Source organism: Lepidochelys kempii, chromosome 12 (assembly GCF_965140285.1).
Source record: "Lepidochelys kempii isolate rLepKem1 chromosome 12, rLepKem1.hap1, whole genome shotgun sequence".
NCBI lineage: Eukaryota > Metazoa > Chordata > Testudines > Cheloniidae > Lepidochelys > Lepidochelys kempii.
The window spans coordinates 22,235,829-22,252,739 of NC_136391.1; positions in this window are offsets into that span (position 1 = coordinate 22,235,829).

Here is a 16,911-nt window from a genome sequence, read left to right on the forward strand (position 1 = left end):
GAAGGGTATAAGTACTTTAAGTTATATTTAACTAAAATAAACAGGCAGATCCAGACACTTCTGCTCTGCTATAAAAAGGCTGCATATGCTCAGTGCAGGTTTTCTTAAGGTAAGGGACAGAGCTTAGGAAGCTCTAAGGCAGTTAGATTTGCCCATATGGGAAGGCGGTCTTTCACTGATGATTTTGCAGACAGAAATTGCCCATCTGCACTGTTTGCAGGTGTTTTGAATGATTATATTATTAGCTCTGTCTGTTCAACTTTGCTTTTTTATAGTGGCTTTAGTATTGCAGTAAATAAAAAAAGGAAATATATAAGCAGCCATCTGGTTCCCAATTTTTGGCTAGCGCTTTTTGTCAAGAAAGAGAAAAGAATTCTCAGATATTATTTCCTTGTTCTAAAATACTAGTAAATGAGTAGAACAAATCTCCAAATTCTGACCTGCATATAAAATGGGTGCAGAAATTTTCAGCTCATTTATTTTTGTGTGATTTAACTTGCTCTGATTAATCCATTTAAATGCACTATCCTGGGTTCTGCTCTCATATATACTGATGTGAGACCAATGGAGCTGTTCTGTACTTACATCAGTGTATCTGAGAGCAGAATCTGCTCCAGTTTAAATTAGAGTGAAACAAATTAAAGTGAAAGTAATCATTGCTAAGCCATTTTCTATGTTTCTAAATGTGCAGTGACAGCTGGAAAGTTGTCCTTTCCTGCAAAATCTTGCAGGGATGATTTGCAGTTCCCGTGGAATTCTTTTGCAATACAATGGTGATGAAACTTTGCAAAATCTGTCGGAATGGGGAGTAATTTGTTAGCCATCTCAGCAATAAGTCCTTGATTTTTGCATTGCAGTTGGGTTTCACTCAGTACAATATTTGACTGTTAGTGATACATTTTCAGTTAAATGTTTCATTATAGAGGACAAAGGCTTCTTCTGGACACTGCTCTCTGGCAATTTAAAGTCTTATGGAAACAGCATACTTGTAGCACACTCATATTTATGCAGGGCTGATGAGACCAGTGGGGAGAGAGGGGACTCCAACTCAGGCCCCCCCAAAAAAATCTTCTGTGTAAATAATATGCAATGGAAAGGGAGGGCAGAGAATATAATGTACTACAGGCCTAAATTCTTTCAACGGGCCAGTATTTAGTCAGTGTCAGAATATCGTTTTCTACAGATTTTTTCAAAGTGGAATTTTGGGTCAGGTGACCCTTTAATGCTATTTATCTTTTCATGGAATCAGTTATATGTAGGAAGAGAGAGATTCATTTGGATACCGGAACACACCAGCAGAGCTTCTTTGTGGAGATGGGGACTAAACCTCACAATTCTGTTCCCAATCCAAATGTTCAGAGGTGTTTGGACCTGTTCTTCCAGTTTTACCCATTTTTCAGTCTTTATTGAAGGTATCATAGAAAGAAAACAGTATTGCTATATGTACAAACCAGTGGACCTTGCACTCAGGCAGAGCCCTGTTGATTTCAGTGAAGCTCTACGTGGTCATAAGGATACTCAGATCCAATTGCAAGACTGACATTGTTATGTGTGCAAAGTTTGGGCCATGTTCTGCCACCATTACTCATGTTGGGAGCTATCTTACTAAACACGTAATTCCACTGAAATGGGTGGGACTATTTGCAAGGTAACCGGTAATTGGTATATTGCAAGGTAATATTTGCATTATAACCAATGGGTAGCAGAATTGGTCTCAGCAATAGTAATAGGAGAGTATGGTAATTTTCATTGAGCTAGATTCTGTCACCCATGTACTCCTTTGAATACCTTATGATGTTATTGATGTTATTTATTATTTGTATTACTGTAGATCCTAGGTGCAATTTTTCAGCTAAAATTTTTGTGGTGAAGAATGCAGATTTGGCAACTCCAAATTGTTTATATAAAAACAATTTCTGAAAAGGTAAAAATGTTTCTTTTTGACATTTTCTAAATGACATGCTTCAATTTTTTTTATTTGAAACAGATTATCATTTAGAAACTTCATTCAATTTCATTTTTAAAATGCAAAAACATTTCAAAAAGCTTGAAATAAAAATGAAACATCTTGTTTTTGGTCGAATGAAACAAAACGTATATTTACTTTTCAATTTGCCAAAAAAATTGACAACGTTTGTTTTCGGTTTGATCCCAAATGATTTTTTCCAATCTTTCAGACTTGCCAATGAACCAAAAAGTATATTATTTGCATAGCTCACCTTAGTCATGGAGCAGAGCCTCAGTGTGCAAGGTGCTATACAAATACTGAACAAAAAGACGGTCCTTGACCCAGAGAACTTACAGTTGAGAATATGGTTAGATACAATGCCTGGATACAGACTGATAGAGGATTACAAGGAAACAATGGTCCTAGCTATTGATGAGGGTTGGGTTTTTTTGTAAGTATCGTGGAAAATGTAGAGATGTGAAGGATGTTTACAGGGAGTTCCTCCCAACCATGAGGGGCAGCAGAGGAAAAAGTATAAGGCGCTTCTTTGAAAATGTAACAAGTGCACAGTGGAGGCTTGCATCATGGGCCAATCAGAGGCAGCAGTTGACATCTTGATAGTGGTGTTGGCCATGGAGAGCCCAGAATGCTATGAATAGTTCTCTTGAAATCAATGGGACTACTCACAGAGTAAACATGAGCTGGAGTGGCAGAATCTAGTCCAAAGTGAGTGTCATGGTTACAGGGATAGTAACACATTTGACCCCTTTCTGCTCTCTCTAAGTGCAGCCCCTTAAGGTCATAGGCCTTGAGCCTTTACCTCCTTGGGGTGGAATCCCCAGATTTTTGTTAGTCATTCAAATAATTTGGGAACTATGCAGTGAAAAACAATGGCTTGTGGTCCAAAGATGATAGTCTTTTGGCATATAAAATCTGCCTCTTGGACCCTGAGATCCTTTTTGCCTTGGTTGCAAACTGTCTCTATCTCCATAGCCTACTTGATCAGTAGAAAATGACTAAAACCTGAAATATGGATTTATTTTTAACTAATGCAAATAATAATGTGGCTTATAATTGTTATTACTGATCCTTTGGGAATCAGTTGTTACAAGCTCTCAACCCTTTTGTCTCTCCTTTGGGTCTCCAGGCTACATGGCAATTTATAACAATACCAGACCTTGGGCTAAATCAATGTCCTTAGGGTTATGAGAAGTTGCTAAATATCAAAACAAACTCCCAGTGTTCCAGTTCTTCAATTTCACTCGGTTTAATTAGCCATTCCAATTAACCTTCTCTTTTGTGTTCCCTCATGTTTAAAGGGTTATATTAAAAGTACTGTAGAATTAAAATAATTTTAAAATGTGCTGAGTATATTTCAAGGAAATCAGAAAGCATCTTACATGGAGCTGTCCTCATTTCAGTTTCACTGGTGACTAGACATTACGGGCAAATTTTCAGAGCTCTGCACCTAAGTTGCAACAACAAAAACTTTACGTGGACATATGCAGCCAGACAACCATGGGTGCAAATGGGTAATTGTTTTTGCATATATTTTACGTACTTTGTACATGCAAATACATAACTTGCACATTCATGTTTGCAAGCTAAATTTAGGTGAAAATATGTGAATACTTCTCCAGTACTTATTGGGCAAGTCAGGTCCAGTTTGTAAAACATTTCTGGTGCCCCCTGAGTGGCCAAGAAAAAAAAACACAACCCCCCCCCCAAAACAGAAGGCCAAACACTTGAATGATGTGCAGTGTGCCTTCACACCCAGAAGTTGAGTTGGTGTGCCCGGAAGTTGGCATCTGGGCAACTTTCCTGATCTCCATCCTTTCCTTGCCCTCCCCCTCCCACCCAGGCCTTCCCTGTAGGCATGTAGACAATATTTAGTTAGTTATCATAGAATCATAGAATATCAGAGATGGAAGGGACCTCTGGAGGTCATCTAGTCCAACCCCCTGCTCAGAGCAGGACCAATCCCCAACTAAATCATCCCAGCCAGGGCTTTGTCAAGCCTGACCTTAAAAACTTCTAAGGAAGGGGAAAAAGAAAAGGAGTACTTGTGGCACCTTAGAGACTAACCAATTTATTTCGTGAGCTACAGCTCGCTTCATCGGACATCCTAAGGTGCCACAAGTACTCCTTTTCTTTTTGCGAATACAGACTAACACGGCTGTTACTCTGAAACCTGTAAGGAAGGGGATTCCCTAGGTAACGTATTCCAGTGTTTCACTACCCTCCTAGTGAAAAAGTTTTTCCTAATATCCAACCTAAATCTCCCCCACTGCAACTTGAGACCATTACTCCTTGTCCTGTCATCTGCTATCACTGAGAATAGTCTAGATCCATCCTCTTTGGATCCACCTTTCAGGCAGTTAAAAGCAGCTATCAAATCCCCCCTCATTCTTCTCTTCCGCAGACTAAACAATCCCAGTTCCCTCAGCCTCTCCTCATAACTCATGTGTTCCAGACCCCTAATCATTTTTGTTGCCCTTCTCTGGACTCTCTCCAATTTCTCCACATCCTTCTTGTAGCGTGGGGCCCAAAACTGGACACAGTACTCCAGATGAGGCCTCACCAATGTCAAATAGAGGGGAACGATCATGTCCCTCGATCTGCTGGCAATGCCCCTACTTATACATCCCAAAATGCCATTGGCCTCCTTGGCAACAAGGGCACACTATTGACTAATATCCAGCTTCTCGTCCACTGTCACCCCTAGGTCCTTCTCTGCAGAACTGCTGCCTAGCCATTCGGTCCCTAGTCTGTAGCGATGCATTGGATTCTTCCGTCCTAAGTGCAGGACTCTGCACTTGTCCTTGTTGAACCTCATCAGATTTCTTTTGACCCAATCTTCCAGTTTGTCTAGGTCCCTCTGTATCCTATCCCTACCCTCCAGCATATCTACCACTCCTCCCAGTTTAGTGTCATCTGCAAACTTGCTGCGGGTGCAATCCACACCATCCTCCAGATCATTAATGAAGATATTGAACAAAACCGGGACCAGGACTGACCCTTGGGGCACTCCGCTAGATACCGGCTGCCAACTAGACATGGAGCCATTGATCACTAGTTAGTTGTTCTGGTTAGTTAGTTATCTAATTAGTTATTCAGTTTATCCTGGTCCTAATTAAAAAGTGAACACCAATCAAAGATCACTGTGCTTTATAAGATACTGTAGTATTTCCCTAAACTTTGAATCCGAAATAACTGTGATATGACAGATGTGTGGCAACAGTTTATAAATGTTGACCTTTTTAGTGGTGGCTGCTATGTGTGGCATGCTTGACAAGTTTCTGTAAATGTCTAAATGGTAAAGATTTAAAAGCCCAAACAAAAGTAATAATCCACTACAATATATTTGTACACCTACATGTCACACCAGAGGTAGATAATGTAAGGATGTATCCTGAATGAAATGGTGTAAGGTGCTGTCTAGCTAGTTGTACGGCTCTATCAATGCAGTATCTAAACACCTTCCACATATTTATGGGTCTATCCCAATAACGCCCCTGTGAGGTAGGGAAGTACTATTATGCTCATTTTAGGGATGGGGAACTGAGGCACAGTAAAGCTAAGTGACTTGACTAAGATTACACAGGAAGTCTATGGCAGAGCCAGGAATTGAAGCTAGTCAATTTACTTAACCACAAACCATAATTTCTTCCCCATGTGATCTTTCATCCCATCGCTATGTCAAAAGAGCCATATGACAGTTTTATTTTATAGTGTTTGCTCATCCAAGGATCCGTATGTTTCAAGGCTGAGGTAGGATGACATGAGAACGTCTGTTTAAATCTTGCTTAATTTGGCATGAGCAGGGATCTTTCTAATGCCATCCTGTGCTGTTATTTTAGGCAAATTTGGTCCATCAGGGAGTTTGTCTTTTTTAGCCTTTTCTTTGCTCTTTGCGGAATAAAGGAAAAACAACAGGGATGTTTATTTTAGTTGAAGCTGTGATATGAGAGGCTTTTACTTAGGAAATCTGTTGGAGTCTGTCTTTGTTTTCTAAGATAATGCCAGTTAAACATATATTATGTTTTGTGTTAAACTGTTTGATGGCATACGTTCAACAAAGACATTGTCTAGTGTGATCACTGTATAAGTCTTATAAGTTTTTTTTTAAAAAAAAAACCTCCCTAAGGAAAGCAAAAATCCTTTTCCTCCTTCCCCTCCTCTCCTTTTCATTGGTAACAGGAAAGTTCAATTCCAAGGCACGTGATTGTAATATAATCAAATAACCTGCTGGTGTCTCATAAAGAATTACTCGTTATTTAAATGACTATTCATAAACAGACTTAGATGTTTCATAGCCGGCGATGGTTTAAGAATCAGATAACATCAAATCAGTGAGAGTAAGAGCTTAAGCCCCTTTGAAAATGTACAAAGAACAAAGATGACAGCATTACTGATGACTGACTAGTTGGGAAGAGACAAAAACAATGACTATATTTAGGATTTTCATCAAGCTTAAAGACGAATCTGTAGAGGGGAGCAGCAGAACAGGCATGTGATAGACACCGTAGACATTACAACTATTCAGAGATGAAAGAGATATAGGCAATTTTGTGTTTCTAGCTTAATTTTTATACCACCTAATCTCCAGTAATGGAGAATCCACACTAAGGGAGAAAAGTTCAAATATATATTATTCTCCAAGCATCTCATGATGCTTCTAGGCATAAGACTATGCCTAGAACGTAAGAAATATCTATTAACTGCATGGTCATTTTATTCTTTACATTGACCTTATTGTCACCTACTTATTGATATTAAAGTTTCATCACAGGAAGAAAAGTGGAAATCCAAAGAGACTAAACAATCCATTTCAGTGAGTGAACAGAAAGGAAAAGACAACTAGAGGATAAGAGGCTATAAACTTAATGAAGAACAAAAGGAGCAAGTAGAATTTAGGATGGAGATTAAAAGGACTGAGACTGTTTTAAAGAACATTTTCTTTAAAAACACCAAAACACCAAACAGCTTTCTGAAGGAAAGAATACATGAGTTCTTGAACTCTGAAATAACAAAGACAGAGCACAATGCTCTCTTTGCACGGCACGTTAAAGTGAGTTATTAACAAAATGATATAGTTTAAACTATTTTTAGTTTTGGCTGTTGGTTAACTTTGCAAAACCTTCACCTCAAAATCTCAAAAGAAGAATGATGGTAACTGGAAAACTGAGATTAACAATCAGTGAGATGATGTAGACAAATAAAAGACCAAGGGTCTGATTCATCTCTGCATTACTCCAGGTTTTTGCTGATGTAATTTCACTTTCAATGGAATTATACCACCATTACCTTGGAGTAACACAGTGGTGAACCAGATTCCAGGTCCCAGAGTGGATTTTCCTAAAATGTTGGGGTTTTTCATTGGAAATGTTTCCCTTTACTGTGGCAGGTTTATAAAGAGATTTTATTTTTAATACAGTATTATCCTGAGTGATATGAAGACAGCTTTGAATGTCTTATTGAATATGCAGTGCAACATTTTTATCAATTTCCCTCCTATCTTCTAGATTTAGGATCCAATTCTGCTGCCATTGAAGTCACTATGAGCTTTCAGTTACTCCAATCAGTCAGAATCAATAGTATTTATAGTAGGTGAGCTGTTGGGATGACCTTTCATCTTATGAACCACACATAGTTATGAGAACATTCTACTGATCCTCTCTTGGTGATGCCAAGAAGGCTTTTGATTGTGTTGAGTGGCTTTGAACCAAACTCTGTCAACTTGTTCAAGATCTTGTATGATTCACCTCTTTGTTAGATACATATAGAAGGAATTATATTGTCTCCTTCTGAATTAAGAAGAGGAACCAAGCAGAAAAGTGAAAAGCTGCAATTATTCTTCAACATAGCTGTCAACAGTCTCTAAAATTTAATATTAATATTAGATTTTTTCATCAAAATTACCAATTTTTACAAACAATGGATAAAAAATTAAACATCCCAATTTTTTTCTCTTATTTTTCAATCAGCTCTACTCCTCAATTTCTTTCTAAAACTTCTTGTGTCTATCAAATTCTTCAAGGAAAAAAATATGGACACAAATACACACACACAGTGTCAGATCTAATAGCCTAGCCCTGTACAATGAAAAATATATGAGCAGTGACTCTCCAAACATGGTGGTACTGCACAAAGCTGATGAAGGAAGTGCCATTTTGTATCTTTACGCAACCCTTTCTTGCTGGAATTCCCACTCCCCACAAGAGATGCTAATGCTTTAACTTGATTCCAAGGAATAATCCCAGAAAGCAATACTTCTCGGAATAACATAACAGCACTGCAGGACAGTCTGCATTATGGAGTAAAATACAAGTACATCTCTGGCTATGAAAATTTTTTATTATAAAGTAACATTTTTAAGACCCATTTAGTAGCCACTACATTTGCTAAACTCCCACTGAGCTAACTCTAAGTTCCACATGTGGAGTGGCTAAGAATCAGTTCTTTAAATGACAATATCTGACATTTGTGTGTGACACTAATCTTTGAAGATCCATCATTCGCTTTTATCAGCAAAGGTATATTCTGAAATCAGACCTTTGTCACTGAGAGTGTGACATAAAGCAAACTAAAGATTTCTTTGCTCCAGGCTTCTGGATGCACTGGATTAAGTTCGTTGCTAATTAGACACAATTTTGAAGCACAATTATTTATGACCCTTCAATGGGCTGAATTAATGAAAGGGATAACGAGTATATATTTTTCTTTTGTGGAATTTTAATGAAGAAATGGCATTAGTATTCATTATTTATCCATTTTTAAATTGTAATAATTCTACTGGCAAATACCAAATTTCTATATTTTTAGAGAAAGGCAGCACATGTGTAGATAATAGTATAGTTCAGAATGTATGAAGTGCTGTTTTTCTATAAGTATAGAAATTTGATAATTCTCAGTAAGACTTTTCAGTAAAATTTGAAATTAGTACATAATAAATAAGAATGTCATTTAATTCATTAAAATCCTAGTTTCATAAATTTCGTTCAGTGGTCCTCCCAAACAAGATGGGTTTTGTGATGCTTTTCTTTTACTTTTTGACACTGCTTCTCCTTACATGCAGCTTTTATTCCAAACATATTTTAAATCACATTAATCTCTTAAAAAGAAAAGGAGGACTTGTGGCACCTTAGAGACTAACAAATTTATTTGAGCATAAGCTTTCGTGAGCTACAGCTCACTTCATCGGATGCATTCAGTGGAAAATACAGTGGGGAGAGTTATATACACAGAGAACATGAAACAATGGGTGTTACCATACACACTGTAACAAGAGTGATCAGGTAAGGTGAGCTATTACCAGCAGGAGAGCGGGGTAGGGGGCGGAACCTGTTGTAGTATTAATCAAGGTGGGCCATTTCCAGCAGTTGACAAAAATATCTGAGGAACAGTGGGGGGTGGGAATAAACATGGGGAAATAGTTTTACTTTGTGTAATGACCCATCCACTCCCAGTCTTTATTCAAGCCTACAAGTTAATTGTACCCAGTTTGCAAATTAATTCCAATTCAGCAGTCTCTCATTAGAGTCTGTTTTTGAAGTTTTTTTGTTGAAGAATTGCAACTTTTAGGTCTGTAATCGAGTGACCAAAGAGATTGAAACCTGTCATTAATCTCTTAGTTACACTTTCAGAAACATTTTCACTAATTTGAGATGCCATAATAAAATGTATATAGTACTCACACAGTGGGCCTTATTGATACTGAAGTCCCTTTATACTGCTCTGACCTTGAATATCTGGACCTTAAAGTGGGCAGAAGTTGTGCTTACACAGACTTTAAGGCCTCTTTACGCTATCAAAGTGGCACAACAGGGCCCTAGTGTAAATCAGAATTGTGACCATGAAGAGGAGAGTACAAATGCAGGGCTACTCTGTGCGATCCTTATACTGAACACACACCCCCAGGAATAGCTCTAAGTGAAGTCAGTGCATAATTGATGCACAGCAGGATATCCCTTGAGGAGTAAGCTGCACTTAACATATGTAAGGGTGGAAAAATCTAGCCAATGAAAGTGCTCAACAACATGAATAAGGGAGGTACATTTTATCCGTGATAGGTTTTAACCTGCACACAAAAAAATATAAGTAACACAATAGTCAACTGAAACTCATAAATAATACATGAAAAAAATGAAAGCTAATAGTAAAATAAAGGGAAATGTAAGTTGAGAGTGAGTCTGGTGCATCTTTACACAAAATAGTGATACCTGTGCAGTTTATACACTAGATCCAGTCCTCCAGCCCAAACTCTCACTTTCAAGTTTGCCCACTGATGTCTGTTAAGTGACTTGTCTTGTACGAAAGGACTACTTAAATGAGTAAGGGTCACTGGATTGGATCTGCTATCCTCAGTACTGTGTGGATTTCAGGTCAATTTTTGAGTCAGCCTTAATATGATCCCAGAAATGTATACTCTGGTAGTTCACGTTGTGTTGTATGAATTAATCTTCAAAAAGATGCAGCTTCAGTTATGGTTAAGGACTGGAGTTGCATTTGTACAACATCTTTGAACTTGTTAGAACTGTGACTTTTGGCACTTTTTGAACCCCGATAGACTGGAGGATATATAAAGTCCCACAGAATGACTAATTGTGCATTTTGGGATAAGTAGAAATTCCAGAACATGTAAATAATAATTTATATTTTGACCCAGGACAATGAAACCTTGAGGCACGACCAGAATGAGTCAAGCTCGCCTCAGAATGTTGTTATTGCTGCATATAAGAATTGTTATCAAAACTTTATCGCCTGGTGATATATGTGATCATTAGATAGGAATACTTGCTCACATTATAACCAAGAATCAGAGACCCTGATAAATCTCACAGAGTTTAAGATTAATACAGAGGAAATTTAATTTGTTAGTCATGACTTGTTTTATTAGTACCCTGCAGTTTGCTTGAGACTGGGAAATGGAGAGAGAGAATACACAGTTTGCCAATAGACAGAGGGAAAAAATACCTGGTTTTAGTACCTTAGAACAATTGTTTTATGGGAAATTTCTGTAAAGATTCATCAAAATCAGAGAAAAGGTTGAATGAATGGCAAACACAGCACATTCTATCAGCATGAGTATGAATTCTATAGCTTTTGTACGACTCTCAATAAGGTCTTCTTCGGAAGACAAATCTGCCAGATTTTTTTCAATAGCCTTAACTGCAATTTAAAGTCTCTGGAGAAACGAGATGACTTACAGCCCATCCCAGGATGAGTTGTTGAATAACCCAATGTGATTTGATATTTGAAATAGGGTTGATTACCAATAAGGTATGGCAACTTTTACTTCGATTCAAGGGTAATTAAAGATGGTGAATATCTTTATGTCCTCACACATTTATAATACTTTGTCCTTCTTTTAGTGTCACACTTGCAAATCACAATGTAGTTTACCAATGTAGTTTGTTACTGTAAAATCTGTTACAATTACACGTTAAACATGTGACCTGAAACCTAAGGTTTCTTTCTTCAAAAATATTTACGGAGATTTAGCCACATTTTGCTAATGTGCCAGAGAATCACAATTATTTTAATGACAAGCCATGCCCTATTATAGCCATCCTTGTTGCTGGTAGCAAAGATTACCCTTTTTGCTCTGCTTTGTCTTAAATGTAATGTCTCAGTGCTGCAAAGATTTATGTGCACGATTAACTTTATGAAATGTGATACTTCCTTTGACTTAGTGAGACTATTTACAAGGCATAAAGTTAAGTATGTGCCTAAATCTTTGCAGAATTGGGGCCTAATCTAGTCTGTTTAGAGGGCTCCAGGGGGCATACTGGCACTACTGTCATATGACAATAGATAGGCTGAAGCAAAGCATCTGAGGAAGGTAATGGATTGGCTGGAGCCAGTTAATTTTTTATTATACCTATGGAGCCAAATTTATTCTGAACGGAGCCCTAATTTATTTCAACAAAATTTGTAATGAAGAAATATATTATAAAAGGGGATGCAATAAATAGAATGTTACTTTTTTGTAACTTTCCTTAGGATAAACTTTAGCGCTGTGCTCCTTTGAAGGATTAAGAAGTAGTGCTATGCACCAATATTTTAAATCACTATCTCTAGAAAATATATGGGGAATACATGTAGCACATGGTACCTTCCTGAAGCCAGCATGGCTACAGAAACCAGCGGACTTACACGTAGATTAATTTCTATTGCAGTATGCAGCGCTGTACCTTGGCACCTTGGTCGCTCTTTTTCTCTCCCTGTGGCACATAGTTTAATTTCCTGAGGACTGAAAGTAAGTGGTGTAACTAAAGTCTTTGGACTTTCTGGATGAAATTTAATGGCCTGTGATATATAGGAGGCCAGAGTAGGGATCTGATTGTCCCTTATGGCCACAAACTCTATGGATCAATAACATGGAAATCTGCATGGGAACTGAAATATATAGATTCTTGCTTTAAAATTAATGGGCCAGATTCTCAACGGGTGTAACTCCACTATGCCTATCATCTAGAGACGTAGAATCCTTTTAAAGACCCAACACTAGTGGCTGAATTTAGAGCAGCCCTGAAGCTGCTCTATATATTTCCAAGGCTATTACAGATGAAAGACAACTCCCCTTCTCTTGCACTGAGCAGAGAGAATCAGACTATATAAAGTATGTGCTTAAAAGTGTAGAAAGCTTATATAGTTCTTTAAAAAGTATGACCATTTGCACAGTACCAATTTGATGTTTACTCACCTTATTGGTATAGTTGCACTACAGTCCTACAGCTACCTTGGTGGATCAAGTACAGTACATTAAGTTACAGCTTACTGAACATGTGCATAATGACATGCCATCTGAAAATCTAGCCTAGCAAACTGCAGAAATTGACAGAGCTCTTTGAAATAGTGTACTTGAACAATGATTTAAGAGTTACCTAAATAGTTTATCATTTGTTGACGATAATTGTTTAATAGTCATACTGCTCCTTTGCAACACGAAGATGAAAATTGGCAGACCTTTCTGCAGTGCTCTGTACTGCACCTGATAAAGTGAAAAGCTGGTTCTGTAGTCTAGTGAGCCACAATATACTGAAGGGGCCTTTACAGTAATGCCCTTTTGCACTTCTGCCAATGTGAAGATGCCTTATATTGGCTGGAAAGCACTCCCACTTTAAGTCCCCCTTTATATTTTACATACAGAGTATCTTGTAATCTGTATGATGTTGCAATTATTTAATCAGATCACATCTCCCAGTCCTCCTTTTTCTGAGATCATCATTGTATAAGCTCTCACTTCACTTCCATCAATTTAAAAACATCCTTTTAGTTTTGGTATTTTTAACATCTCTGGAGTAAGCTGATTTCAGCACTTCCCCAAGTTTGCTTCCCTGTATGTAACATTTCACACGTGGTCTAAAAACCAATTTTACCCTTAATAAAGTTTAACTATTCAAAATTTTTCATTTCAAAACTAAATAACAGGCATTTAAGAGAATATTTCTTTTTTAATGACACACATGATACTATTTTAAAAAGCTGAATGATAGCAGCAGTGGCTTCTTAGTTCTTTCACTCTATCAGTGAAGTTTGCTCATATTTACAAGATTTTTGTTCAGATGTTTTACTGTTATCAGTAGAACTAACATCTGCTTTTCCAGGGATTCTCTCATTTTACAACAATTGGAATTGCTGTTTTTGAAAACTATCTGAATTAACTCATTCTTCTCAGATGTGGTTCCACAGTAGCTCTGTGCAGTTTTTCCGGGTGCTGTTTGGCAGAATTGTGAGGAAAAAAATTGCTTTCAGCTAGTAATCCCTCTTGAATCTGATATATGATATGGTATCATAGGATTATTAGCAATACAGTGACATATACATGTAAAATAATGTTTGGTGAAATCAGGTCCGATAAAGGAATATTTTTGATAAAAAAAGAATTAGAATTTCAGTATTTTCATTCAGACATCTCAGAAATATCACTCGTCCAATATTACGGCTGACCTGTAATTTCAAAAGTTAAGGCATGCAGAGGTTGAGTAAGTTGCCCAAGGTCACATGGAGAGTAAACAGCAGAGTTGGGAAAAGCATACAGGTCTCCAGACTTATAGACTTGTGCCCTTTCTTCTGGAGAGAAAAACCCACTGATGTTCATGGCTTGGCTTTTTAGCTGTACAAATACTGCTGGACTTGCTCTGGGAAAAACTAAACAGAGCTATTTTCTGTAAAAGATTGAGAAAGCTCAGTGCTATAACAGGGAAAACTTTTGAACTGTATGGAATGTTTTCAGAAAGGGGCTGCCCTGTAACTTATAGGGAAAACAGTCAAAAGACCCGCATTGAGGCTCTGCAGAGGGAAAGTAGATGCAGCAGTCATAGAAGGGTGCTCCTATACCTTCTTCATGCTGCAGAAATGGTCTCTGCAGCAACCCTGCATAGCCCAGTATGAAAGCGCACGATAGAGTGGGCCAGAGGAAGGCTCGTGAGTCCACATCTGCATGGATTCAGTGACTCCAGCGTTCTGTACAACTGGTGTAGTGGAGCAGCAGCTGCTATTCCAGCCCTGCGGGAAGTAAGGCTGTGCAGACTTGCTCAAATGCTTCATGTGGGAAGGATGCATTTTGCCTCCTCATCCTATCCAGATAGACCCCAGTTACCCAGAAGTCATTCAGGAGGGGGTCAATTTCACCCTATGTGAATGCATTTTTTCAATATTTCAGAAATATGTTTGGCAAAGGCTGCCCCTGGCCCTGCTATTTCCTGGATCACATATCCATTTTTGTAAGACATCTGGTATCATGTGGATTATTCCAGGTCCTAAAAGCACTTTCAGCAGCCGATGACACTTCATCATATTCTCTCATTATGTTGGATGATGTTTCAATACAAGGCTACAATGCTGTGATGTATCTGTAGCTTACATCACAGTTTTGAATCATTGTCATCAGGACTGTACCTGTGTGTCACCGACATACACGGGTGGGATGCTGTGAGTAGAATAATTTACCTTGTTGGACAAACTCTAACAAGTTAGCAACCTGTTTGTTGAATCAGGTTGCTTCTAAAAACTTAAATACATGATTGCTTTTAGAAATAAATACCTGCAGTTTGAGCTTATGGAAATCTCGACTCAGAAAATCAATATGTCCTACTTCCTGATTAGTCACTGGCTTAAAAAAATGAAGAGGGTGGGGACAGGAATATGGCAGATCCCCATATTGAGTTAAGGCAGCCTGAGGAGAGCTCTGACTAGCATGACACTAGGACCCCCATTCTCATTCAAGCTAATGCCTCTTTATTTCTGTGGCCCAAGGCTAGCTCCCTCTTTGTTGTGCTTAACCAACAAGCTTCTTGAAGCAGCAGCCTATTTTCCTTCATTATTTGGCCACAGGGAATTTTGCAAGCCCTTCTATTTTCGTCTTCCATTGTAGTAATTGTGAAAAGAAAGACACTGTCACCAAGTGGTTCTCAATTATCACATCAACAGCCTTACTCTTCTGTGTAAATTGTCTTTTTAAAAAACACCCGCAAGTGCAAGAATTCTCTTTGGGATTGTTGCAGATGAAATCTCTTATTTTCTCTAAAGAATGATGGTCCCTAGGGAATAGAATTGCCAATAGTTGGAAGAAAAGCAAGGTGTTGCAATGTAATGTACGTTATGATTTAAACGTGTTATAGTACTTAAGAGAAATGATAACCAGACACTTTGTGCTGCATCTTATTCTGAACAATTTTAAGAATTAAGCCACAAGACAAATCTCCAAAAGGGAGAAGTGATGTTTGTACATTACAGTGATATCCCTGGACATCATACATTCAATTGCAAATATAATTAATTGAAGTGTTTATATTTGTGTGTGTTTTCAATTGTTTTGAAGTATCTAGGTCAAAATATCAAACGAAATCTTCCCGTAAATCCTATCCGGTCTGTTCAAGATGAATTATCTGTGCCACATGCAAAAACCAAAATAGTACATTTTGTTCATATTCCTAAAGTTGATTTAGAGTTGTACAAAATAAGTCATCTATTGACAATAAGAAACATCTTTTTTGATGATAGAAGGATGTATTGAATGTTGAAGGGGTAATGCCTTCTATAGTTTGTCTGAAAGGGCCCTCGTAGGATAGTAAGGTAGTAAAGTAATTATTTACTTTATGCACTATGGGTAAGTTTACACTTCAATGTAAGCACAGGTTTAGTGGTAGTTGAGTCTATGGACCCTGGGTTTTCAAGCCCAAGGTTTGAGCGTCCACACTGCAAATTGACCCTCTGTTTAGGATTTATGGACTCAGGCCCCAATCACGGGGCTCAAGCATCCACACTGCAGTATGCAGACCTGAGGCAAACCACCCAATCCCAGGCTTTCTAGCACCCTCCCCAGCTGCTGTAGCCCTGGTTCATGGTGTAGTGTCAGAAAATGTGACTGTGCACCCTGCATGTTACAGGAACACAGCCAGCAGCATTCTTGGTAAAGGACTTTTTCTTGTCAGTAGCCATTACAAATGCAGAAGAAGGTTCACTCTGCTTGAAGCACAGTGGTCAGAACAAAATGGAAGGCTTAAATGCCAAGCAGCTGTACTTGAACCAGGGGATTGCTTCCATATCCTGGGAGCCAATTGGACAGTTTTGGAATAGAAAGGACAGAGGGCACAGTCCCATGGAATTGTGGGATAGTGTTGGCAGACTCTCAGAACCCAAGTTTGGGGGGCCCGGGCCTGCGCTGCATCCACACTGCAAATGATGGATTATGAACCCTCTACCTTCGCAGGGATTTGGGGCCTGGGCCCAAGTTAGACAGAATAGTGTGTAGATGGAAGGGGTGTTTAGGCTTAAACCAGAGTCTGAGCTGTGCTTACACTGCAGTGTAAGCATACCCGTTATCACCTGTGCTCTTCCTCTGAATGTGGGATATGATCTGTAGTTGAATACTCCACTGACCTATCTGGCAATTGTTGTTTAATTGTTCTTGCAATTAGAAAGATTTCTCATATTCTCCCAGCTAAACTCATTCT